The sequence below is a fragment of the Furipterus horrens genome, unplaced genomic scaffold, assembly GCF_987537825.1.
Source record: "Furipterus horrens unplaced genomic scaffold, mFurHor1.1.pri manual_scaffold_11, whole genome shotgun sequence".
Taxonomy (NCBI): domain Eukaryota; kingdom Metazoa; phylum Chordata; class Mammalia; order Chiroptera; family Furipteridae; genus Furipterus; species Furipterus horrens.
Window position 1 is genome coordinate 75,528,481 of NW_028327181.1, and position 26,971 is coordinate 75,555,451.

Genomic DNA, 26,971 nt, shown 5'->3' on the forward strand with positions numbered 1-26,971 from the left:
ATTTCATAGACCTTTAAGGGCTGCAGGATCTAGTTTTAATGAATGTGGGATCAAAAGCTTTTTAGAGTCAGACAGTCCTTAAAAACCAGGGCCCAGGGACAGGAAGGAGTGGAGGCCTTTGCCATGGAAAACAAAGCCGTGAGGCACAGGCATCTCATAGATGCTTCCTCGCTCATCCACGCTCCTGAGTTTCGTGTCTTTGGCTTGGGAGTTAACTCTGAGACGTTTCCAACATAGATAAAAATAGAGCTCATAAATGCCATCATAGGCACTTTTCAATAAGGTGGCCTTTTAAGGCAAGGCTGGGCTCCAGCCCTGGGTGTGAGTCAAGGAGCCGGTGTTCGGGGTTCTCACAGGCTGCTGACCAGCCTGCTGACAGCCTGTGGCCCAACAGTGGATGCAGGAAGAGGAAGCTGCTGGAGGTTTTTGTGCCTGAAACTACAGCAACCAAGTTCCTGAAAGGAATGTTTATTTCACTCATTCATCCATTTATTCATCACACAAGCATTTCTCTGAATACTTATTATGTCCCAGGAATGCCACTTGGTGCTGGAAATACCACAGACAAAAAGGAAAAGGAATCCCTGACCCCAACACGGAGAGGGTATCAGGCAGGCAAGAATCAGAGGATATTGCAGTGGGAGGGGAAATATGGGGAGACGTAGCTCAGGGTCAGGGGATGTGCACAGCTTCCTGGAGGAACATGTAGGTAAAGCAAAGCCTGGAAACTCAGCAGAGAATGAACCTGGGGAAGGTGGGGGTGGGGGCAGAGGACGGTGTGGAGTTGTCTGTTCTGGGAAGAGGTGACAGCCTGTGCAAAAAGAGAGAACTTGGTTCACTCGGGGAACTGAAAGTGGTTCTGTGTATGACTAGAAACCATGCTGTTAAGCGGCATTGGGAGGGTAAGAGAGTCCTTGGAGGCCAAGGCATGGTCACTGGTAAAGAGCCTTTTGCTCTTGTTAAGGAGTGTGGACTTTATCTAGAGGGCAATGTGAAACCATCGAAGGGCTGTATGCAAAGAAGTGACTCGAGCAGATTGTCATTTTAGAAAGCTCACTTCTGCTGCAGAACAGAGAATGAACTGAAAGGGGGAAGACCAGAGGCTGGGAGACAGGTAAGGAGGCTGCTGTGATTCTAGGAAGAATTGGGGAAGTGTCAAGAAGATGGAAGGAAGGAGGCAGAATTGGGACATAACCGAAGTATAGAACTGTCTGAAGTTGGCATTGAATTAAAAGTGAGCTTGAGAAGTCGGGAATAATTCCCAGTTCCAGGCTCGAGCTACTCGGTGAGACAGAGAACACTGGAGGAGAAGCAAGTTTTAGATCTGCTTTAGATGTCTTAGTGCCTACAGGACATCCAACTGAAGCTGTCAGGTTGGTACTTGGGTGTGTAAGTCTAGAGCTCAAGAGAAAGACCTGGCTTAAGATAGATTTGGAATATTTTTCAGCAGATGGATGGCAGTGGAGCTGTGAGAGTGAATGAGCGATCTCAAGGCAAGTGAGGACAGCGTGAAGAGGAGAGGAAATGAACAGAATCCAAGGAAAGCCAGTATTCAAAGGATGGCTAAAGGAAGTAGCCGAAGAGGTAGAAGGAAAACCGGGAGCAAGGGCCTTTGTTGTTGGCCTCTAGCAGTCCTTTCCCCCGGCCTTCTGCCAAGGGCGCCCCTGTGGTTTGGATCCTAGGGGGGAGATGCTGGCTGGTTCTGCCTGACCCCTCTTAACCCACTTCCCACAGACTCACTTGTTCTCTGTACTCCAGTCATACTAATTTTCCTCGAGTTTCTAAAAACACATGAATTTCTCTGGTCTTAGGATCTTTATCTCTCTGGACTACCTTCCTTCCTTATTCCTCTTCTCCACACCCTTTCCTTATTAACCTTTTCTTCAAACTTCAGACCTCTGTTCAAGCCTTTTCTGACATTCCAGATAAGATCAGGGCTTTCTGTCATTTGTTCCTTCGTTAGTTCATTCATTCATTCATTCATTCTGTGCTGAGCATCTTCTATGTGCCAGCACTGCTGCGCTGAATGCTGGGACATTACGGAGAGCAAAACAGCCAGGTTCCAATGGAGCTGAGAAATGAATAGGGAAGACCAATAATAAACAAGTAAATACTCTATAACAATTATAAATTGTTGTTAGTATTGTAAAGGAAGTAAACAGAGTACCTTGATAGAAAATAACAGAAAGTTCTTACCTCCGGTCAGGTGGGTGGTCTGAGAAGGCTCTCTGTGAACGTGAAAATTAAACTGAGATCTGGAAGAAGAGGCAGAACCCTCTATGTGAAGAGTTAGGGGGAAAGTGTTCCAGACAGAGGGAACAGCGGATACAAAGGCCTGTGGAGGGCAAGAATTTGATGGGTTTTATCAGTTCCAGACTTTGACAGATGCCTAGGCTAAAGTGAAGACAGGAGAAAGTGACATGGGATGTGGTTGAATATGTGACTGTGCTGGACAGTGGTATAAGGTTTGGGTTTTATTCTTGGTATGGTGAGAAGCCATTTAAAGGTCTTAAGCAGGGTGGCAGCATGATGTGACTTAGGTTTTAATTAGATTGGCCTGGGTACTGAGTGAAGAAGAGATTGAGGGCCAAGCAAAGAATTAGGAAGCCTAATTAAGACCCTCTCATTGTGGTTCAAGTAAAAGAGGATCATGGCCAGAACTTGGATAGGACAAGGGAGACGGAGAAAGTGGGTGGATTTGAAACTAGAATTTACAGGAATTCCTGATGGATTAGAGGTGAAGTATCAGGAGGAAAGGGGAGGCAAGGATGGTGCCTAATTTCTGGCCCGAACAAATGGAAAGAGAACCAGGCTGGCTTGGCTTGTTCTGCCCCAGCCCCATTTGACCAGCCTTGGAACCCTTGAGACAAATCTTCAGGAGCCGGAGCTTGGGAAGCAAGCACAATTCGAAAACCACTGGGTTGGAGAATCTTTATGGTTCCTTTCAGTTTTGAATTTTATTTTTTATTTGAAACTGAAAACTCTCTGTGAATAGGGACAATATTTCTATTTCTTTTGCCTTCTTCTGTAGTTACCTAGGTAGAGTTCTGTACCCAGGGAGCATTCAGTAAGTGCTAGTTTACTGTTCACTTTGGCACAGGCCTTCTATAATTGAATTTTAGATTAAATTCCCTTTTTAAAATAGGATTCTAAGGTAGAGTAAACTTTCAATTGAAATCAATTCACTTTGATAAAGTAGAGCCGTGGCAAGGGTAATCAAAAATTGTAGAATCCAAAGTAATTTGTATTTGAGTTGAGGCAGAGAAAAAAATGTGTTTATGCTAAACTAATTACCTACACTTCGATAATGTTATTTTAGGGCAAATGCCAACAGGTAGTGGTTTAATCCTGATCAAAATAAGACCAAAAACCCCACTGAAAATAATTCACAATGGTGAACATAATCTATATTTAGTAATATTTTCTTTGTCGAAAACAGATATTAATCCACTAAAAACTTATTTTGAAGCAATGACTTCAGGCAGTTTTTTAGACCTGTTTTAAAGATGAATGAGACAGAGATGGAGTTGGGTTGTCAGTTCAATATAAAAGTCAAAGAAAAGCTAGCCATTTTCAAATTTCCCATTTCCTCTTCTCTCTTTTCCACGGCTGTTCCTTTGCTGGTTACTCTACTCTTTAGATATCATGTTTCTTAACCATCTTTCTAAGTTGAAAACTCAGAATGTCAATATCTGTAAGCACATTGGTCAAATCCTCAGATAACTACATGATTCCAAACCTTTTGTTTTACTGAAGAGGGAAGTAAAGTAACAGAATGCCTTTTATGTGCCAGCACTTTTGAACAAATGTCAAGTCATTCCATGCTGCTTATTACCCTGTGATGGATGTCCCATCTCACAGATGAGATGGGAGGGCTGGCAATCCAGCATCTGACCTGCTTCCTCTTTGGGATGAGTCCCCTGTGATAGATAATGTCAATGAGAAGAAGTACCAAATATTACACAATGAACACCACAGCAGTGAGACCTTTCTTTGTTGCCTACCATGGTGGTCAGGTCACAGGATGTGGCCTAGAATTGGCCAACAGGATGGTGAGCATGGGCACAAAAATGGAAGGAAGGTTAGACATCCTTTCCAGTGGCAGCAGCTGTGACCATGTGTCTGGTGGTGGCATTCTGGGGAAGTGCCCAGCGGTTGGACCTCTTGGCCAGAATGGTCTGCTGAAGAAGATTGTTCTTCCTCTATTAGCCTTTGGTTTTTCAGCTGAATTTCCAAGTCTGATTCTTTGGGTCCTGTTAAGTCTGGGAGCCAGAGATATTTTTTTCAGTAAATTCCAGTTTGGGTTGATATAGCCAGAGTTGGTGCAATTCCTGCAGCCAGAAACCCTGCTCGACCTGTGAGGAAACAGATTCCCCAGTCCAAGAGCTTGTTCAGGGATGTCAGTTAGCAAGTGGCACTGCTCTGGCTGAGAAGTCTATGCTGTTTCCTTGATTTTATGTTTCCCTAAGAAGGGCACAGGGAAAAGGAATGAGCATGGTACACATATTAGAGTGGGACTTGAAGACCAGTAGGTACTATATGAACACTTACCCTGAAAAACCACGTTCAGTAACATAGCTATAATTCAGAGGGGTTTACTCTTTATTAGGGACTGTGTTATGTTCAAATATTATCTCAGTTAATCCTCACAACAATATGATATGTTGGGCATTATTTTCTCCATTGTTTTGATGGAAAAACTGAGGCTTAGAGACATTTGTCCAAGTTTTTATTATAGTGTCAGTGCTGGGTTTGAACTTAAGTGTCTGGATAGGGAGCCTGGATCTCATTCATTAAGCCACAGCTGCCTCACTGTGAAATTTAATCAATAAATATTTTTCCACTTCCAATTTCTATTAACCCCATTATGGCCCCAGCATAACCTCATCCATGTATTCTTGTTGGCATGTTTCCTTGTGTGTGGTCTTACATTTGTGTCCCACAGTGTGTCATCTGTCCCTGTTTCTTTAGACTGGAGACCTCCAGAGCACAGGACCACGTCCCTACTAAGGATCTTCCTGCCTATCCATCTCTGATTTCCATGCAGAGCTTCACCACGGCAGCCCACTGGCTGGGCATTCATTGACTGGCAATCTGAATAACTATATATAGAGAAGAGAACTTCATCTTCCAGCAGTGCTTACAGACAAATATGAGAGTTTGTAATCATCTGTTCTATCCCGTCTGTCTCCACCTCCCCTATAGCTTCAAGGGAAACCATGCCTTTGCTTACTGGACTATAAAATGGAGCCAAAAGTCCTCCTTGGCAGAATAAATACCAGATGTCTCAGGGTCATTTTGGGGCACAGCCTTTGCCCAGACCTGGTTCCTGATGGCCAGAGAACACTTTGTCATTTGTGTTTTGGAATTAAGAAAATGAGTTCTGCGTGTTTCCTACTGTCACAAGGGGCAGCCAATTGAACTGGTGCCATTGTAAGCTTGATTGTTGTTGCATAGATAAAAGCCTCATTAAGTCCCTCCTGAGGTGAGAAGAATTTTATTCCAAGGACAGAGTTGTGAGGGGGGGGGCTTCTTGATTGTCATGGTTACGACAACAAAACAATAAATGGAGGAAATAATGAAATAACTGCTCCCCCCACCAAAGACCCTCGTCAGGAGGCTGGGTGAGTTTTTAATTAGTGCTGCGTTTTCAATAAATTCGTATCTGTACGTGGTGCCGATTCTTCCCTGGATAAGGAAAGATGATAATGAGAATCCTATTTTTCAGCCCCACACTAAGGGGATGCCTAGTATATTTAATCATGTTGTAGAAATCCTGGCAGCTTTCTCTGAGCCCAGCCTCTGCTCTAATTACATTTCTAGATTTTAGTAAATTGAAAGGGAAAATGTAGGAACAAAATAATTAAAACCAAAGAGGAAGTGCATATTAAAAAGGAGAAGCTGTTTAAAATTCTTCCACACAGTGCTTCCAAGGACGTCTAGTCATTTAATCAGATCCACACCAAATTAAAGCCCTTTGTACAGAGGCTGGTGGGATCACATCTCAGGTGGGTGGTATGGCCCCACAGCAGAATGGGAGCCTCATTGCATCAGGCTGCAGATGGGGATAGAACTCTAATGTCCTTTCAGATCTCTGGGGATTCAAGGCCAGCCTGAACAAGTTGCTGGCAGCCTCACTAGCCCTGAGGAGTCCACTCCCAGGTCCCAGGCAGAACCTCACTAAACTGTAATGATTAGCCCAAGTCGTGAGGCAGCTAAAGCATTATGGTCCATGCTCCCTGTTTCCTCGTTCTGCGTCCCTTCCCTACCTGCATGCTCTTCCCTCCAAGGAGTGAGTATTCCCTTTCTTTTTCTCCTATTGTCCTGTGAAATCTAAAGTCAAGAACTAACAGCCTCGTGGCACCAGGAGTCAATTACTTATAAATGGTTACTGGGTTACCTGTGGGACACTTAGAATTTTCACAAGGACTGAAAACCTTGCTGGCTTCAGCTAAAGGAATGAATGTTGGTTGATAATGATGTTGAGTGAAATCGAATTGGAAAGTTTCAACTTCAGCTTCATAGGTGACAGAAGCTCTTTTTGTTTCAAGAGGGACAGGCACAAATTTCGAATCTCCATTTCTTGATCAGTTTTACTGAAATTTGGTTTGGGCAAGCTCAAGGAGTCTGGGGTGTATTGTTCACGATTTCTAGGACATTTTAAGCTGTGGGATTGTACGGTCTTCTTGTGTATTTGAAAGTGGAAGGCAGCCTGGTATTGTCAGGGGTTTCTTTCCAAACCCCTGTGGCTTTGCTCAGGTGCTCCCAGCCTTCTTTGCCCAACAGACTCACCAGCCACCTGGTGCCGGTACACTTGTGGCAGGAGACAGTGAGCACCGTCTCCGTGACAGTCTCACAGCAGTGGGGCTTCCAGAAGCTTTTCCCAAGTCAGGGCCCACATTTTGTTACCCCATGACCTGCAGTTTCACTTTGTTGCTCTTTTGGATCTAGTGCCTCCTCAGGCGTGTGTGTGTGTGTGTGTGTGTGTGTGTGTGTGTGTGTCTACATAATATTACCTCAATATGTAAGAGACAATGCTTGCTCTGGATTATTTAGTTCAATTTAGTAAGAATAAGTTTTAAAATTTAAGTCAAAGAGAAGAGTTGTAGCAATAATAAATATCCCATCACTGATGTTATTACTGGAACTGGGAGATGACTTTTTTTTTTTTTCCTTGCAGGGCCAAGATACTCTGAGACTTTTTTCTTTTACTAAACTCAGGAGTCATTGATGGCCTTTGGGAGCTAGGAGGACATGAGGCCAACAGGGGACCCAAGTGTCCAAGACATTATCACTGAATCCGCTTTCATTTATATGTCCGCCTTCCTTCCTCAAAATGGTCCTTATTTTTGTTTCCAAATGCTAAATTTTAAAAGTTCCTTAAAAGATTCTCTAGTATTATCATAAAGTCCAAAAAACATTTTACTGACGGTTAGAAAAGACGCAGTAATTATTGGTAATTCCTAAATTGCTTGCAAATATAAGTTGCCGTTGTTAACCGCCTTCATTGTTACGCTGTCCACTACTTCTCCTCTCCTCCCCTTACCTCGGTGCGCCTCTATTTGGTCCTCGCACCTCGGAGCAGCCTGCGGGGCCCAGCACGCGACCCCCTTCGAATTCCCGCCTCTTTCTTCTGAGGCCCCTCCTTCCCTTCAAATCTCCGGGCCCGGAGAGATTCCTGGGACGCACGCGCGCTAGGGGAAAGTAGGTGAAGTCTTGAGACACAAGGAGGAGGGGCACGAGAACCCAGGGAGGGGAGGAGAGGAGAGTAGAATGGGCGGAGGGCGCGCGGGGTGGGGCCCGGCGGGTGCGCGCTCGCTGCGTCGACGTGCTGACGCCATGACGCCCCGGCTGATGTGTGTCGGTGTGTGTGTGTGCGTGTGTGAGTGTGCGCGTTGAGTGTGTGTGTATTTGTGTATCGGCGGTCCCGCAGGTCCCGGATGTTGCGGACAGTATGAGGCGAGCGCAGGGGGACGGGGACCAGCAGCTGTTGCCGCCGTTCTCAGGTGAGTGGGGGGGAGGAGAGTCGAGGGAGAGGGTTGTCCTGTCGGGAGTGGGGGGCGCCTCCCTTAAGAGGTGATTGACCCCCCCACTCCACTCGCCTCCTCCTCCCGGCACACATATACTCTTCTCTGCCCCATTTCCCACATCCCGGGTTACGTGACTTGTGAATGCCAGAGCTTAATCAACCGTTCCTTCTCGCAATCCCAAGCATTCAGGAGACACAAACGCGCCCCCTGCTTTCAGCGCCCCCCCACATCATTTTCCCAGCCCCATCCCCCTTGCCAAATAGCGAGCTGTCGCCTGCGGCGAGATGGGTGACTGCGCATGCGCTAGTGTGAACGAGCTTGGGGTGCTTGGTCGCTGCCCTTGTGGCGCATGCGCATCGCTGTGTTGCAGGGACCTGCGGGATAAAGAGCCCCTTGACCACGCGCCCGCCTTCCTCCCCGGCAGTGGGCTAGACTTGCTGCCAGATAGCGAGCCTGTTGCTCTTATCCAAAAGGGAGGATTTCAGTTTTTTGAGGGACTTAATGACAGCACTGTTTGCATCTGGCGTTGCCCAGGCTACAAACGCTTCCTAGAGCCAACATGCCGCACGTTGACCCTTTTGAAGCTGTCACTACAACTTACAGTTCTAGCATTATTTTTCCTTACTTCCGTAGTTGTGCTGTATCTTTAATGCAAATATCCCCTAAATTTCGGAGGAGGTGCCCAAACACATTCAGTTACTCTGGCAGGGGATTTTGGAAGGATTTCTGAGGAGGATTAGGGGGAGTTTTCTTTTAGCAGAATTCTTAATTATCTTCACAAAACTAGGTAAGGTATAAAGAGCACACAATATAAGGTTTAGAGTAGTAGCTGTAAGTCAAGATAATCATGGTTCTCTCATCACCAGGCCTCTTATTTGTCTCTTTCTTTGTAAAAGAAGCTCTTAGTGTTTTCGTTTTAGCTGTACATTATTGATGCCCTGAACGTCACATGAAAACAAAAGCAGTCTGAAACTACTGGTGGACAATAACTTATCCAGTGGAAGTTCTAACTCTCAAGTGATGAGAGTGCAAGTAACAAACAGCAGCTTAAAACTAGGACCTTGAAAGTACAGTTATATTTCAGTGAGCTAGGTCCTGGTGGCACATTATCCATGGTCCTTTAATTTGCTCTCGCTGTGCCACTCTTTTGCATACTTTACTGTTTCTTACCTGTGCCATCAGAACAGGGTGAGGAAATGATAAGCTCTTACCAACAGAAGGTTTGCTGAATAGCACTGAAACGAACAGCCAAATTGTTGGGCGGGACGGGATGCATTTTCCGTATTTTTCAGATACCTTTGTCAACCCTGTTCTATCTGGATAACTAGGAATGGGATATATTAGTAAGCCTTATTTTCTGTTCTCTTTCCTTTATGTTCTTTCTTTGGTATTCCTCTCTCAAGGCTTTTTTGGCTGCCCGTTTAACTGTAGGACCTTATATGTTCTTGGGCCTTCAAGTATATGCATATATTCTTTTTCCACTTTCCCATTTAATTCTGGCCTTTGCATGGTTCAGCTGTCTTTTGTGCTGATTTATGTTGCCATGGTTGCAGTGGAGCCAAGAGATGACCCAGAGGAAACAGGAATGGGGGTGGGGGGCATATATCATCCTTGCCCTGGGGAAGAGCTGGAGACTCATCTTTTTTTTCCTTGTGTAAGCATGAGGAGAGTTAAGTTATTGTGACAGCCCCCGCACTTCGGGTGTGGGTGGTTGGTGTCCATTTGGAACTTTAGTGACTTCTCCTTTTAGAGTTCTTTCTAGTGGTTAGTTAATGTTGCCTGTGTCCAGCCTTTCATCAGGTTCTGGTAAAATCGTGAAGTAAAACTATTGAGGTAATAAATGTCCATTTTTTTCCTTGGTAGGCTTCCGTCTTCTAGGGTGCTTTGTTTTAATCTGGAAACATTTCATCTGGTTGAATTTACTGAAGCCTCATTTAAAACTGTTACCAAGGCATGATATGCTTTTAGGATTAAGATGAGTACCATTAAACAATTCTTATTGATGCAGAGCCATGTTAAAAAATAATAACTCTTGAAAATGGGTAACACATTTACATATGAAACAAAATTCAAAAGATACAAAGAAAAAGTGAAAAATCTTTTTTCTACTGTTCTTTCATCCATCAAGTTTCCCTCCCCCAAAGAAATTGTTGTTACCTGTATCTTGTTTGCCCTTTCTGAGATGGTTGATACTTTTACAAGCACATACAACTATATATTCTTTGGTGCTTTTGTTTTTAACTGTTGTTTTAACACAAATGGTAAGAAACTATACCCATTATTCTGCACTTTGCTTTTCTCATTTAATATATCTTGGCCATCAGTTAATACAGTACATAGAGTACCTCTTTTTGAAAGCTGGCAGGTAGGTATTCCGTTGTATAGATAGACCATCTGCCCTGGCTGGTTTAGCTCAGTGGATTGAGCGTCGGCCTGCGAGCTAAGTGTCGCTGGTTCGATCTTCCAGTCAGGGTACATCAGAGAAGGAAAACTCTGACTCCAAAAAACCTCCGCTGCCTTGCGGCATACCTCTTCAGGGGAAAGGCTAAGGGAGTAAACCCCGACAGAAAATCCGGAGCCGGAGTCCCTAAGGCGGTTTGACGTTGTAGTCAACACCGGCAACTCCTGCGGCGCACCTGAACCCAAGCTGTATCGACTCCGTCTTTCCCTTGGACCCTTCAGCTGCGAAGAGAGGGGGGGTCTGCTGCATGGGCAACAGCAGACCCTCCATATTACCCTGCCCAGGCTCTGTAGCTTCAGCGTCATCACAAGATGTCGATTCAACACGGGAGGAGACAGATACCATGTCACTCCCGAGTCGGACTGCACAGCCATTCTCGGCAGTGCAGATAGACTCTTAAGAAGCTACACCATCGTCTCTCGAGACGGACGGCTGCCGACGACGAGATAGACCATCATTCATCCAGCTCTTACTATTGGATACTTAGGTTGTTTCCAGAACTGCAATTAATTTCTTGTATGTACTTTTTATGTACATGGGTGTCTGTTGGGTAAATTCATAGTGGAAGTGCTGGATCACAGGATGTGTGCATTTTTACTGTTGTTCAATATTGTTAAATTGCTTTCCATCAAGGTTGTATGCATTTATATTCCTGCCAGCAGAGTATGAGCCTGCCTCTTTCCTCACTGATACTGTATCATCAAATTTTTATCTATGTGCAGTCTTTTATTTAAGATTTTAAAGTTCATTATGTTGCTCGTTAAGCTTCATTACACCCAGGAGTTGCAGATTAATACGTTGCTGTTTTTGCAGATAGGGGTGGTGGTGGAAGGTATTCTTTAACTGAAGAATAATGTCATGGGAATAAAGTCGTATGCCTGGATAACACACCAACCCCAGGACAGTACTAGGCAGGCATGTAAAACCTATATTCTAATTTCTTTAACTTTTAGATGCCAGTTTTTCCATATGAACTTCTATAAGCCATAAGTGATGTTTTATGATCTTTTGATAGCTGTGACTCAAAATGCTTTAGACAAGTGACCTGCCACTCTGTTGAGGAATTGAAAAGCTAACTCAGTTAAGGTACTTTACTAAGTACCTACGCAGAATATCGGTACTAAGACTTTTTAAAAGTCTGCTGACTGCAGAATACTTCACTATGAGCTATGGGGAAATAGAAGAGCATTAAAAGATGTCTGTTCCTGAAAGAGCTTACAGTGCTGTTGGAAAACCAAATTTACTGAACACAGGAAATAATAAGAGAACAGAAAACAGAACAGGAACATTAATACACAGTTTTATGCTGAGAGGACTTTGTAAAACAAGAGATTAAGAGTTTTAGGAGAGATCATTTGGGATGCCTTCCTGGAAGAAGTGCATTTTGAGCCCGCCCTCCCCCTTTTTTTACAACTGTTTAAATGAAGTTTCAACATACAGAAAAACTGAAAGAATAGTATAGTTATCACCTATATTCAACAGTTGTTCACATTTTGCTATATTTGGTTTATATATGTGCATGTGCATTTGTATAAATATAAATTTTTATATTGCAGACATACAAAATAAATTAATGCTCTAATACTTTGAATATGTTAGATGCTTCATCTTAAAATTTACTTAATTGTTCTTTTAATACATTGCCATAGTTAAGGCAATTTACAGTACTTTCCTAATACTGTACCACCTAATACCCAGTTCATGTTCAGATTTTCCCAGTTGTCTTGAAGATGACACCTTTTAGCTATTGGGGTTTTTTTCCCCTCCAAACTTGTCTCATTAGTCTCTTTTTAAACCTAGAACAGTTTATATAGAAGCCACATAATACTGACTTTTTGAAGAGACCAGGCCATTTGTCTTATAGAATATGTCACTCCTAGAATTTTCTGATTGCTTTCTCATAGTTTCATTTAATTTGTTTCTTTATTCCTGTATTTCCTATAAACAGGCAGTGCATTCTAAAGGCTTGATTAGAATCAGGTTGAGCATTTTTGGTAAGAATACTTCATAGATGTTGCTCTGTTCCTCATACTGCATCACAATAAGAGAAATGTAATACGTCCTGTGTTTCACTATTAATGATGCTGAGTTTGATCACTTTTTAAGATGGTAAATACCATGTGTCTCTATTGAAAGGACTTTTTTTTCTCTTCGTAATTAGCAAGTAATCTGCAGAGTGGTGGCAGTTTGGCGCCATACTGCTATACTTCCCCACAACCTTTCATCTAGAGATGATGATCGTTGCCAGTTATTTCTTTGGTTGTTGCAAAAGGGTAATTTTCTAATTCTCATTCCCCCCGTGTTCTGTAAAAAGTTTCCCTCATCAGTTAGGAATAAATTATAATTTCTACTAAAAAGCTCAGGTAAATTATTAATTGTCCCTTTAACAATTTTCTGAGTAAGGCGATGGTATAATAATCACTCTAATGGCAGCAAATTGTTTCTTTTTGTTTTAGTATCATTATAAGCTTACGGATTTTAATTTATTCTATGCTTTACCAAAATTTATTTTTCTTTGATGTTCAAGATGTCCCATATTTTGCCTGTGGAAGCCTTTTAAGCTTGGTGTATAAGCACTTCCTTGCCTTCTAGTACAAGAAGTTTCTGGCTCACTTTGTATTTTCCTGTCCCAGATGGGGAACCCTCACCTCTGTGTGTATGTGTGCATCACATTTTCTTCCCTTTTAGTAAATTATGTTGTTTATCTCCCTCTGGAGCTTCTGGAACCAAATTCTAAAAAATAAAGGTGCCTTTATTTTAACACAATGCACCTAGTGTTTGACTCATTTCTGTGCCACTCGTATTGCTGGATTCTGGATCTTAGACTTCACAGATTCCTTTTCTTGAATACTGTTTGTGAAAGACAGGTAGTATCTCTGAAGAGAGCACTGCTTCCTTACACTCCCCGGCCCCCTTAATGTAAGGCTAGCTATAGAAGAGACTGGGGAATTTCTTCTCTCATGAGCAGTATTGCTTTTTTTCTGAAGTGAAAGGTACAGAAAATGAAGTTTAGAGACTGAATTGTGTTCATAAGCTTTCTGCGAGATGTGGGGTTTTGTTGTTATATAAAAATATCTGTGTGTGTGTGTGTGTGTGTGTGTGTATGTAGAAGTATGTATTTGTCTTTTCTCTCTTTTCCTCAATTTGCATGCATTTCTCCAGACAGTTGGAGCATTATGTAAGATTATGCTGTAATAGGATGTTTTTTGTTATCACTAGATTTTCAGGGTAAAAAAGCAGTGAGACAAATTGTTTTTAATTAGGGAAAATTTTCAGATAGACCATGAACTCTAGTATCTAGCTGTCTTAACTTAGGGTCTGAAACAGTGCTGAATCCTGTGGGTTTCTTCTGTGTACTGAAGGCGCAGGAGAAGCGTTGGTGTGTCCACGGTGTTTTCTGAAACTCTCGTCATACTAATGAAGATTAATACAAATGAAAGATACACTGGAACTGCATTCTAAAGCTGGTTTTAAGGGCTGGACTAATTCCTGCCTTAGCAGAAAATGTTTTATTAGACTCCTACGATGTAGTGGTATTTTGAGTACTCTTATTTGAATAAACTGATTTCAGATTACTCAAACCTTGACAATAACAGTATTCTGATATTTATCTGAAATTCATTTTTCTTTTCACCATCTTGTCATATTTACTTCCAGACATTATAATGTTATTCTCAACCTGGTTTCATAAGACAGTACTGGCCTCATATTAAATTCTGGTTGTGTATTCAGGGAAGCACACCTGTTTCTTGTGTTTGTTTTCAGGCATGGTGAATGACTCTGAAACACTATGCTGACACATTTGTTACTTTTGTTTTTGACAAACTCCCGTTATAGGAAAAAATATTCTAAAGTATAGCCTCTTTAGGAAACGCTTAGGCCTTCATTCCGACAGCTATGGTTACGTTTTAATAGAGCGGGAGTTGCCTGCCTGCTCTGTGTGGCAAAGCTGGTCATGCTACTTTGGGAGAGCTGGATGCAGACCTCAAAGTGGGGATTAAACATTCAGACAGTAACCCTTGTTTGACCATGAAGACCTTTTTTCTTGTCTGTTTCTTTTTAAGAAGCTGTTGGCATAAATCTTTTTGCTGTGGCACCAGCTACGTCCAAGAAGGGATTGCAGTAGTTCTCTGAAAACCTCTAATTCTTTCTGTCTATTTATTTGCCAGAAAAAAAAATGTATATGTAGTCATTCATCTCCTTAATTTGAGATTTATGCGATTCTTTTTTGGTATTTAGAAACAGGTGCTACTTTCTGTTCTGTGATTTTGACTACTTTAGATACGTCATATGAGTGGAATCGTGCAGTGTTTGTCCTTTTGTATCTGGCTTATTTTACTCAGCATATTGTCTGTGAGATTCATCCATGTTGTGGCATGTGTCAGAATTTCATTCCTTTTTAAAGCTGAGTTATATTCCATTGTATGTGTTTATTCACCTGCTGATGGACACTTGGATTGCTTCCATCTTTCAGCTATTGTGAATAATGCTGCTATGAACATTGGTGTAAACATTTCTCTTTGAGACCTTGCTTTCAGTTCTTTTGGATATATACCCAGAAGTGGAATTGCTGAATCATAGGGTAATTCTATTTTTAATTTTGTATTTTTTTGAGGAACTGCCATACTGTTTAATGTAGTGGCTGCACTTACATTCCTATCAACAGTGTATAAGGATTCTAATTTCTCTACATCCTCCACAACACTTGTTTTCTTCTCCTTTTTTTTTTTTTTTTAAGATTTTACTTATTTTTAGAGAGTGGGGAAGAGAGAGAAACATCAATGTGTGGTTGCCTCTCTTGCACCCCCTACTGGGGACCTGGCCCCCAACCCAGGCATGTGCTCTGACTGGGAATCAAACCAGTGATCTCTGGTTCACAGGCCGGCGCTCAATCCACTGAGCCACACCGGCCTGGGGCTGTTTTTTTTGTTTGTTTTTATCGTAGTTATCCTAATGAGTGTGTTTTAATATTTTTTTTAGCTTGATTCTATGTTTTATTGAAACTAAGTTTTAAACTTTAACAGAGTCAGATTTATTTATTTTTTGTAGTGTGGTTTTGTTTCTGAATCAAGGATTCTGCCTCTATACTGAGGTAATAGTTACATCCTATATTTTCTTTTAAAAGTTTTAAAGTTTCGCTTTTCACATTTAGGTCTCTAATCCACGTAGAATTTATTTTGATATTTGGTGTGAAATAGGGATCTAATTTTTTTCCATAAGGATAACCCGCTACCCCAGCATCATTTATTAAATCCCCCTACCACGTTATGTTTCCAAATATATGAGTATTTGTATCAGTATCCTCTGTACTATAGACATGATATATAGTTTTCTCCAAAAAAAGAAAAAGTAATTAAGCCTCCTATATCTAGCAGCTGATCATTAAGTTTGTCTCTTGTTCTGCATGAGCCTACAGTTTCCATTTAATTTTTAGTTTTTGGGAGTGACTTTTATTTTTATATAGGGATCTGATCTTTCAAGTGTAAGAAAAGAAGCTTATTTAAAATAGCTCCTATAAAAGATTTATCAAAAGGAAATAGCTGTCATAGAATCCAAGGAAAAACTGAACAATCAGACTTCAGAAAGGGCTGGAACAAAAACAGTTCCAAGGACTTCAGCAATAAGAGTTAATGGACTCTCGTGTTCCACCATAAATAGACCTCAGTATCCATGAGGCATAATTCAGATTCCTGAGTGATATCTGATTTGGTCAACCTAAGGCTTGATTTCCTTTGGGCCAGATATCTGCCCCAGATTCAGCTGTGGTTGAGGATGGGGGGAAGGGAGATTTGGTATAGTGATGTTGGGAGTGACTCGAATAAGAGGGAGATTTTCTTAGAGTAGTGGTTCTCAAACTTAGTGGTCTCAGGACTGTTTATACTCTTACAAAAATATTGAGGCCACAAAGAGCTTTTGTTTAGGTGGTTTATATCTGTTGATATGGACCAAATTAGAAATCAAAATGGAAAACATTTTTTAGAAATATTGATTACTTTAAAAAGTATATCATGTTAACATAAAACGCAGGAGTGGGCAAAAGTAGGTTACCAGTTGTGAGTACATGAAACAGTTTATTCTTGTATTAATATTTATTATTGCATTATTTATTTATATTACAGCTGTAAACCTACTTTTGCCTATGCCTGTGTTTTTATGTAAATAACTTAAAAAATTAGTGAGAAAAGTGGCATTTTTTGTAACATTTTTGCAAATCTCTTAAATATCTACTTAATAGAAGACAGCTAGATTCTTATTTCTTCTGTATTCAGTCTGATATGATAGATTGTTTTGGTTGAAGTATGTGAAAAAAATACGGCCTCAAATGATATAGTTGGAAAAAGGAGGAGTATTTTTAGACAATTGTGCATATTCTTCTGTGGCACTATACCAAAACTTGACAAATGGTAGTTTCTTACACATTGCAGTGTGGAAGCTGAAATCACACTGATGTTACTGTTACATTAAAATCCATTGGTCTGTCTTGCACCTTGACTAGATCTTTTACCTATATATGATTTTATAATATCATGCATTGGTTTCTTGGAAACACCAGTTCATCGAATTAAGCAGATCTTCCAAATGACACATTTTATAGTGCCATATCAAAAAACCATGTTAGTTGCCCTGTCAGGTGACTTGGGTGGAGTGTCGTCCCATACACCAAAAGGTTGCAGGTTCGATTTCCAGTCAGGGCACATATCTAGGTTGAGGGTTCAATCCCCAGTAGAGGTATGTACTACTGCAGGCAACTGATCAATGTTTCTCTTTCACGTCAATGTTCCTCTCTGTCCTCGCCTCTCTCTCTCTCTCTCTCTCTCATATCAATGAACATATCCTTAAGTGAGGATTGAAAGAACAAAAAATACCTACCCCATGTTAGTTAATATCGCCATCCATCTCATCAGAAAAGTTATTGGAATCTGTCAGGCATCCACAAGATTTCCAAAATTCTAATTTTTGATTAAAGGTTTAGCTTTTATCATTGGCAACAAATACTGTCAGTTGTTTTCCTTGAAGTGATAGACTCACTTCATTTTCAAGAAAATGTCTGTTTAGTAGTCATGTCTGAATAACCAGTTTGTGCTTTGTTCCAAGTTAAAGCAGTATTCTGTGAAAAAATCAGTTAGTCCTGCAGGAGTGCTTTTTGCATACTTCTCATTACACACAGAATATTTATCTGTTTAAAGATTTTATTTAGTTTCAGAAAGAGGAGAAGGGAAAGAGAAAGAGGGGGAGAAACATAGACGTGTGAAACATTGATGCATTGCCTCTTGCACGCCCCCTGCTGGGGACCTGGCCTGCAACCCAGGCATGTGTCCTGACTGAACTGAACCAGCGGAAGTTTGCAGGCCGGTGCTCCATCCACTGAGCCACCCCAGCCAGGGCTATTAATTAATTAATTAATTAATTAACTTATTTATCCTTACCCAAGGACATGCTTATTGATTTTAGAGAGGGGAAGGGGGAGAGAGAGAGAGAGAGAGAAGATGAAAGAGAGAGCAAGAGAGACATACATAGGTTGCCTTTTGTATGCACCCCAACTGGGGATTGAACCCACAACCTAGGCATATGCCCCTCTTGGGGAACCAAACCTGCAACCTAGACATGTGCCCTTTTGCTCTATGGGACGACATTCCAACCAACTGAGCCATACCAGCCAGGGCCATCACACAAAATATTTAAAAGATCTGTACTTAAGAGCTTAATTTATAAAATTAATAATTTTTATTGCTTCATCAAAAACATTCTTAAGTGAAATTGGCTTTTTAAAATGATCAGTAGATGATGGTAAAAGACACATGACTCTGATACAGTTTGATGCTGTTACCTTGATTTATGCTAAGGCATCAGCAGTTTTACCACCAGTAGAAATGTCAGCATAACGAAAAAGACAAACAATTTCTTAGTATTATGAAAATAGTTTTGGTTTCATGGACTTTTTGAAAAAGACCTCCAGGGAAACACAGACTACACTTTGAGAACCACAGCCTTATGAGAGGGTGTGGGTAGGGAAACAAAGGTCTGCAACTTGAGGTGTAACAAGTGTTTCATGGTAGAATTTTACTGGGTTACTAGGATGTTCCTTAAGGTCACTCAGCATGATGTAAAAATGAATGGGATATTTTAAAAGATCATAAAATATTTCATATTTCTTGTTGGACAACTATGTTTTTCTAGTAATTATTGTTTTTCAGACATCAAAATTTAAGGTATTCAGATTTTTCAGCCAGCTATTCTTTCAAGTATGTGATAATCTTAGGGTAACTCATTTTAATATAGCTTATGAATTTATGTCATCATAGTAGCACATCGCAGCTTAACATTTTTTTCTTTCAAGCAGTTGAATACATTTAAAAATCTGAGCTCTAAAAATTGTGTTTGGGAAGATCTTGCTATTTCAGAAAAGGCATAGAAGGGAATACCATTCCAGTTTTGTGTCTTTTAGTCATTAAAGGGCCTGTCAAAAGAGAACCCCCTTCCAAATTAAATATTTTATGACAGAGAAGGAAGTAATGGTGTTATCTGGCTTTCATTTCAACAAATATCTATTGACCATAAACAAAAGGTTTTGTAACGGGTGGGGGAGGGGTATGTTCTGAAAAGAGTAGGGGATTAAACCAGTAAAATGTATTTTGGTGTTTAGAAGAGGAAGAGGTCATTCAATTGGGGAAGTTGGTGGTTGAGAGGGGTGTCAGGATTGTCTTCGTGAAGGTGAAGGTTGTGTTTGAGCTGGGTTTTGAAGGGTAGGTATTTTGAAAGTTGGAATTTTAATTGGCAGAGATGGGAAGGGAATTCAGGTAGAAGGAATGCCATAAACAAAAATGTGGAGGTGGGGAAATTCTGTGTTTGTTGGTAGAACTGGGTGTGTACCAGAAATAATGAACAGTGTGGTGTTGTTGCAGCAAAAGACACATGAGATAATGAGAGATAAGACAGTAAAGTAAATTGGCCCAGAACATGGAAGGTTTTCTACCAAGGCCAGGCAGTTAGTGTTTAATGTGGCAAGTGATGGAGAGACTTTGAAAGTTTTGATTGAAAAAAATAACATGATCAGGTATGCTTTCAGACAGTGTATTTGACCTCATTTATTTATTACTTTATTCACTGGCTGTATCTTAAAATAGTTACTCTGTGCCACTTAAGCATGGGGAATGGTGTATACAGAGTGGGGCAAGAGTAGGTTTACAGTTGTTTGTATGAAAAATAATACAGTAATTAATAAATAATAATAAAAGAATAAACTTTGTTTTGCATACTCAAGCCTATGGGGCAAAAGTAGGTTTACAGTTGTTCATGTGGAAAATAATACAATAAATAATACAAGAATATACTCTGAATTTCATGTACTCACAACTGTAAACCTACTTTTGCCCCACCCTGTATAAATGGTGACCCAAACAGAATGTCCTTATTCTCTTAGAATTTATAGTCTAGGTAAGGAGCCTCAACAAATAAACATAAATACAATTACAAATTATTGTAAGTGTTATGAAGGAAAGGAATAAATTAATATTAGGGGAATAATAGGGAAATTATAGTTAGGGGAATCTGGGAAAGCCTTGCTGTGGAGTTAAATGTTAATTATCTAGCTATGACAGATGCTATTCTGGGTGCTGGGGATATAGTTAAGGACCAAAACAGACAAAAATCCCTGCTTCCATGAAGTATATAAACAAGATGAATAAAATAGATGGTATGTTTAAAAGTGGTAAGTCCCAAGGAGAAAAATAAATCTGGAGAAAGAGGTAGGGAATGCTGGGGTGGGGTTGCAATTTTAAATAGAAGGGCCAGGGACCATCTCACTAAATCACTGAAGAGGTAATATTTGAATAAATGTCTATAGGTGAAGGAGTGAAATCAGAACTCTTAGACAGAGGGAATAGCAAGGGCAAAAGCCATGAGGAATGTGTGTGCCTGGCAAGTTCAAGGAGCCAGCAAGGAGGCCAGTGTGGCTGGAGTCAAGTGAGCAAGGGTGAAAGTGGTAGAAATGAGGTCAGAGAGGTGAGTGGGAGATCCTGTGGACCAGTGGTTCTCGCCCTTCACGGCATGTTAAAATCACCTGGGAAGCTTTTAAAAACCCTGGTGCCTGGGCTGCTTCTCATACCACTTAAATAAGAATCTTTGCAGGTAGGGCTCGGTGGCGGAGGCTATGGGGAGAAGTAGATGGATTTAGGAAGTGTGTTAAAGAAAGAAGTCAGTTAATTATAGATGGAATGTGGGAGTTGAGAGAGAAAAAAGTGTCAAGGATGACTCCCAGGTTTCTGGCTCAAGCAGTTGGATGGGAAGAGGTGCCACTTACTAAGATGGGAGAGGGGGATAGAGGAATAGGAAGAGTAGGTGTGGGATTTGGAGGGAAGATCGGAAATCAGGAGTTCAGTTTTAGACATGTTAAATTTGAGATGTGAATGAAGCTAAGTATAAATGTTAAGTAGGCAGAATTATATGAGTGGAGCTTGAAGTCAGAACTCGAGTTAATTTATGTGTTATCTGCTTATTGGTGGTCTTCAAAGTATCTAAATGACATCACACAGGGTAAATTTGATGAGGAAAGAACTGGTTAGCTTACTCCAGTAATTTGAACAAGAATTGGTGATAATGTGAACTAGGATAGTGGCAGTGGAACTAGTATAGAAAAAGCAGGTTGGAGATTTGAGGACCTGTGGAGCCCACTTCTAGTGACAGTGGACAATAGGAAGGAGTGAAAGGTAGCTTTGAGATATCAAGTCTGGATGAATGATTGGTCTGTCAGCAGATATAAACTAGGCAAAAGGAGATGGTTTGGGAAAAAAGACAGTGTTTGACTTTAAGTATTGCCATTTAGGAGAGGCTGCCTAGCAGGTAGGCAGTTGAATTTCTTGCACTGGGTTTTAGAAGAGCAGATAAGGTTTGAAACATAGATTTAGGTTTCATTTATATAAAATTGATTCACCATGGGAGTGGCAAAATTTATTAAAATAACATCCAAAATCTTGATCATGACCTGTCAGGCCCTCTAAGACATATAGAGGCCTTTCTCGTTTCTTGTACAGTGTTTTCCTTCGTTCACCATGTTCAAGCTGCACTGACCTTCCTTCTGTTTTTCCAATGTACCCAGCTAGGTCCTCCTTCTGCGCTTCTGCACGTGCTGTTTTCTCATCTTGACTCTTCCCTTCTTCTTGGTAGAGGGAATAGGAATACAGAGAGAAAAATTCAGAAGTTATCTGGTAAGTAGAAAAAATTCCAAGAGATCCTTGCTAAGGTAAAAGTGTGGATGAGCATCTGCAGTGGAATGGCTATGGGGGCCATTGAAGCTGAAATCCTGTCAACACAAAGATACCGTGTCTTAGTGTATAGGGTCTTAGTATACCTCAGTACTGAAATCTGTTGACCAGAGTTGTTAAATCGACCGGAGTTGTTAAATCGACCAGTGGTAGTTCCTCTCCACCTTGGCAGTCTGATGATGCGATGGTGGTGATGGTGGTGATGGTCGGCTTTTGGAATATAACTTGTCTTGATGATGACTTGACTCATGCCACCTTGTCACCACTTAAGGACGCCTAGTCTGCATAGGTGAGAAACTTCTTGCAGTGAAAATTATTGGTCAATTATTTTAGAAACTTCTTGCTTGAAGAAACAACATGAAAACAGCAAGGAAGTTAATTGCATGTAGACTTTGATACATTGTTAGGGACTACTTTTCTTCATGAGCTAGAGTGTCACTCCTTAAGTGGTGGTGCTAATAGTAAATGTGGATAATGCACTATACACACAAATTCTTAAAAAGAGTTGTGTGTAATTTCAAAACCTGCACTGTATATATTTTTTCAGAATAAAAAGATTTGCTTTTTCTGCAATACAAATGGAAAAATAGAAAAAAAATAAAGAAAACTAAAAAATTTCATGTTACTAAAGAATAATCTTTTAAAGTAAATATGTAGAATTCTGTTGTATAGATGCATCATATTTTATTTGGCCAATTCCCTTCTAATGAACTTCCTTTTCCCCCAGTTTTTGCTTATAAATTATGCTACTATAAAAGTCCTTGTATATAAATTATTATATATTGAACGGGAATTTATGTGCTTAAATGGTATGCAGTGTTCTATTTTTTTTCTAATTACTCTTTAAATATTTTTATAGTTAAAAGGAAATTTAAACATTAAAGGACATTTTAATGAAGGGAAAAGTCAATTTTATTCTTCTACCAGCTCTTTTGTTTTGGTTTTTAAGTACCTATTCCTTGGTCTCACTAGAGCTACCAGAAGAGAATTTTGGTGTAGACAAAGACATATACACAGAACAATTACAGTTCTGGGTGTCCTATGTTAATTATCAGGTAAGGGATTCTAAGTAACATTTGTTAACTGTTAAGAAAGTAATAATCAGTACTACAGGAATTCAGAGTGAACTGGGGTGATTAGGAAAAGCTTTGACCTAGATCCAGAAGGGAGATGTTCAAATAGAACGTAGGAGAACATTCCAGGCTTTCAGAATCATATGAACAAATTTGAGGAAGACACATGGGGGGGAAAAAAAGCATGATTGTACATATGAGCTGACAAGTAGTAGAATCTAGACTAATGGGAGAGGATGGTGTAGTGGAGAGGCTTGTACAGAATTGAAGGTATATCCCAGATGACCAATTTTGTTTTTGGGACATCTGAAGTTGTACACTATGGGTCTGTAAAATAAAGCAGATATATAGATGTGGCCCAATTTAAGCAAACTGAATATATTAAAATCCATTTTTATAAGAAATATAGAAGGTTATTTATTTATATAAGTGAATTATTTAAATAATGATCTTCCTATAGATCCTAAAAGTTCTCATCACAAGAAAAAGATGTTTTTTGTAACTATAGTGGAAATGGATGTTAACTAAACTTACTGTGGCGATCATTTTGCAATATATACATGTATCAAATCATATTTTGTACACCTAAAACTAATGCAGTGTTATATGTTAATTATCTCATATTTTTAATGAACTTCCCAATTCTTAAATATTTATTTTAATATGTAGTTTTGACAAACATGTTGCAACTTTTGTGGATCTCAGTTTCTTCTATAAAATCAAAGTGTTTAGACTACTTGGTCACCGAAGTACTTTCTGGCACTGAAATTGTTACATGGCCTTTCAAGAATACCTTGATTTTATGAAATAAATCAGCCTGTAGTTAGGCCGATACTCACTTCTTGCTCTTCAGGCACAGTAATGCACCACCATACCTGTGGGAGCAGAAATCCTCAATTGGATGATTCGCTCATGGTTTCAGAGGTTTAGATTGATTCACCTTTAAATGCTCAGTTGTTCTCATCATTCGTTTCTAAGTGACATTTAGAGATTTTCATCTGAAAGAATTTTATGGCTAAGATCGAGCCTCAGTAGGATGCAGTGAGGCTGAGAGGAATTACTATATAATAATAGTTTTAAATTATCCTTGTATAATCTGTAGGAATTTATCTCATGCTGGCTTACCTCTTTTATGTTTAATTCACTCCCCTGGTGTTTTTAATGTATGGCCAGGCTATGTAAATACATTTTATTATTAGTTTCTACTATAAATCTATTGGAGAAGTTACACAATACATTCCAAAGTAAAATGTTAAGGATTTCTTTTTTACTGTTTTGAATTAATTATACCACTTTTCAGCTCCTTAGTGTGGATAATTGAGAGATGACTATTACTTTTTTAAACTCAAGAGACTTTCTCTTTAAAGTACATAATCATATTCAAAGCTAATTAGTGACATACTTTAAGTATGTCCCTCCTCGCCTCACATTCTTTTCACTAAATTATACTATCTTTGATCAAAATGTTGCCTTTAGAGGGAACCAAGGTAAGGTGTGAGAGGTGACCAGCTAGCTCTTGTTACAAGTCCTGTCAGGATGCTGCTAACTTGATGGGGTCTTCAAGATTCAGGATCCATTCCTGTTGTGCAAGTAAACTCCACTTCTTCATTGTCACCAGGGTTGATTGGTCTCATGGAAAAGTGGCTAACCAAACTGCAGGGGACTGACAGATAAACCCTCATGTACATCGAGGGGTAGTCTTTTCCGTGACCAAGAAAACGTGTCTGCTCAGTCTATTCTCCTAGCATGGCATATTATTAAAAAACTAATAACGATAGCTGATGTTTACTGAGCACTCACTACATGTCAGGTACTACTCTAAGCATTTTACATGTATTTAACTCATTTAATCTTCACAGTAACCTTACGGTAGAAGTATTTATCTGTACTTTACAGGTGAGGAATCTGAGGCACAGAGAAGTTTTTACATAACTTGCCCGAAATCATATACTTGTAACACAGTTAAGTGTCCTCCTGGTAGTACTCTCAGTCCAGTGGAAAAGACAAATAATTACAACAGCAAGAAGTTTATACATTGAGAGTGATGAGGAGAAGCATTTAATTTTACTTGGAGAGATGAGGGGGTTTGCAAAGATGAAGGAAAGGCATTCCAGGTAGAGGAAACGTTATATGCAAAGATGCCATAGTGAAAAAAAAATGGCTTATTCTGCAGGAATGAAACAAGGAAGTATTGCATTAATTAAGGTAATCCTGCATGGTTATTGGTTGTGGGGATCAAGAGAAATAGAACATTTTGGGATACATATTGAGGTAAAATTGACAAGACATGGTAATTGACTAAATTGGGGGATGGGAAGTGGAGGTGTGGAGGTAGTGAGGGAGCATGAGGAGTTAAGGATAACTCCAAGGCTTCTAGTTGGAGCACTAGGATTACTGGAAAACAGAGTGTCCAGGGGCAGGAGGAAGATGGGCTTCTATTTTGGACTTGCTGAATTTGAGATATCTATGATACAGCCACATGATGTCTCGTAGCAGGAGGTTAGTTTGTGGTACAGAAGAGATACACTTGTACATGGTCACTGAAGCCATGGGAATTAAACAAATGGGGGTGATTTGTAGTGTTTTGGATTGGCTAGAAGACAGGAATAAAAGTAGGGGGGGGTCAGTATTCCTCTGTTCTCAGTAAATCCTTGTTTAAATTTATAACTCTTATTTATGGTGGTTGTTATAAAATTCAAATGACCTGGCTGGTGTGGCTCAGTGGATTGTGTGCTGGCGTGCCAACCAAAGGGTTGCCAGTTCAATTCCCAGTCAGGGCACATGCCTGTGTTGCGGGCCAGGTCCCCAATTGGGGGGGTTGTGAGACGCAACCACACGTTGATGTTTCTCTCTCTTTCTTTCTCCCTCCCATTCTCTCTAAAAATAAATAAATCTTTAAAAAAATAAAATGTACACAAAAACGGTTTTATTCTTTTGATTGTAGTGGTGATTACTTGGGAATTTAGTCAAAATTCACAGGCTGTATAATTTTATGCAAAAAGTAATTTTTTACTCTATATAAAAATTATTTTTAAAAATGCATTCAGAGTTTCTCCCAGAGTTTTGTGGGTGCTTTTCTCCTGCACTCTTTTAACATCTTATTAGAACTTTTTATAATGCCAAAACCTCATGTAACACATTCCTTTAAACTTTGTCACCAATTTTTGACCAAGCTCACAAATAAGAAAATGGATGGACTTAAATTTATCTATTCTTTTCCTATTCAGTTATCACTATTTGAAGACAGGGAGGCAACAAAGGGCTAAAGAATCTACAAATTCGATAGTGAGCACTATATTGACTCCAATCCCCCCCGCCCCCGTGCCAAATGGTGAATTATTTAACTATATATATCTACAGTGCTTTTAAAAATATTTTATTTATTTTTAGAGGTGGGGAGGGAGAAATAGAGGGAGAGAAACATCCATTGGTGGCCTCTTGCATGCCCCCACTGAGGACCTGTCCCACAACTCAGGCATGTGCCCTGACTGGGAATCGAACTGGCAACCTTTTAGTCTGCAAGCTGGCACTCAGTCCATTAAGCCACATCAGCTGGGGCTGCAGTGTTCTTTAAAATTTATTTTTTAAATAAGCTTTCATCTTTAATTATGGTAGGAATTAAAATGAAGATCATAATTTCATTCTAGAATAATGAGGATAACAGCATTATCTTTATTGCCAACTACAGTGTAAAGATATTTCGAATTAGCAAAATTAACAACAGTTATGAAAGTCAAAGTTTATACACATGCGATATTTATAGAAGTGATTGGGTTAATTATAAATTATGGGGAAGTCTCAAGGACATTGGACATTAGGTTTTGGTAATTTTTATGCAGCAATCGACTAAGACATCTCCATTCTTCTACTGGACTGTGCCTTGACTACTGTGCCTTGTATAGAGTACATGCTCATTAAAAAGTTATACAATGATAAAAAACCCAAACTACTTATATTTGGAGCTATTTGCATTATATGATTTGATAGGATAAACTTTTGTGGCAAGTATGGGCAGTAACCAATAAATGTGCACTTTGGTAACCAGACTGTCTGCAGCCAATCATGAACCATTGTTTTGTTTTATGTCATAGTAGCTTGTCCATGTAACAGGGACCTAACCAAATATTGCTTTAGTTTGTTTCTGAC

At 40.0% G+C, this 26,971-nt stretch overlaps 1 protein-coding gene across 2 annotated transcripts in view; it reads left to right on the forward strand.

The window, feature by feature from the left end:
- The first annotated feature begins 7,831 nt into the window (after positions 1–7,831).
- Positions 7,832–26,971, forward strand: part of SPOP (speckle type BTB/POZ protein) — a 68,646-nt gene continuing 49,506 nt past the window's right edge. The window contains exons 1-2 of one of the 2 annotated variants that reach the window (XM_090291411.1): positions 7,832–8,006; positions 21,587–21,695. The gene's annotated coding sequence lies outside the window, so the exon portion shown is untranslated. The remainder of the gene's footprint in view (positions 8,007–21,586; positions 21,696–26,971) is intronic. The other variant, XM_090291412.1, reaches the window with a different exon arrangement.